The sequence below is a fragment of the Phalacrocorax aristotelis genome, chromosome 2, assembly GCF_949628215.1.
Source record: "Phalacrocorax aristotelis chromosome 2, bGulAri2.1, whole genome shotgun sequence".
Taxonomy (NCBI): domain Eukaryota; kingdom Metazoa; phylum Chordata; class Aves; order Suliformes; family Phalacrocoracidae; genus Phalacrocorax; species Phalacrocorax aristotelis.
This window is the reverse complement of record NC_134277.1, coordinates 116058927-116059721: the sequence shown is the minus strand read 5'-3', so window position 1 is coordinate 116059721 and position 795 is coordinate 116058927.

The window sequence follows — 795 nt, the reverse complement described above, 5'->3', positions numbered from 1 at the left end:
TTTCTGTCTCTTTGTGCTTTTTTATTTCATTTGGGTCCAATCCCATATACAAATCTCCATGAGACACTTCCCTTTAAAGCTATGTCTAGCAAACCTCTATGAAGTGGGGTTTTCTCCCCAAATGTAGAGTGTTTTAACTTACACCCCATTAGGGAAAATGCATTCTTCAAAGCACAGTGTGCAAAGTGGCAATAATCAAATTTCCCTACGGATATCTTCAAGCTCTCCCAGCGAGATTTTCTGAAATACACTTACCTCAGGTCTTGCAGGGGACACACAAGCTAGCAAGAAGTGCCCTAAAGATTGCCGCTATGCAATATCTCTCTACCTTGTGCAGAGAGTTTCACCTGAAGCCAAAATACTGACTCCAGAATGTGCCCTCTATTCAAAACAGTGTAAATTCATAGGGTCTTTATTTAGCATTTCATGTGATCCGAGTATCCAGACAGCAACAGGGATATGAAGTGTTGGAGGTGGGAGAAAATGGTGAGGTATCAGTGTACTCATCACCAGAAAGATGGAAGATAATGAAAATGAATGAAATTCCAAGTCACAAAGGTTGCAGACCCCTCTTAAAGAAAACTTACTTCTTAGTTCAAGATCACATCATAGTTGGGGTTGGAGCAGATCTCTAGAGATTGTCTAGTCCAATCCCCCTGTTCAAAACAGGACCTATTACATACATGCTCCAGAACATCCACCTCTTCTCAGTTTGCTCTTGGAGTCAATGCAAGGTACTGTTCTTTTTACCTGCGAGGCCTTCAGTCACCCAGGAACCATCTGTGACCTTAGCTG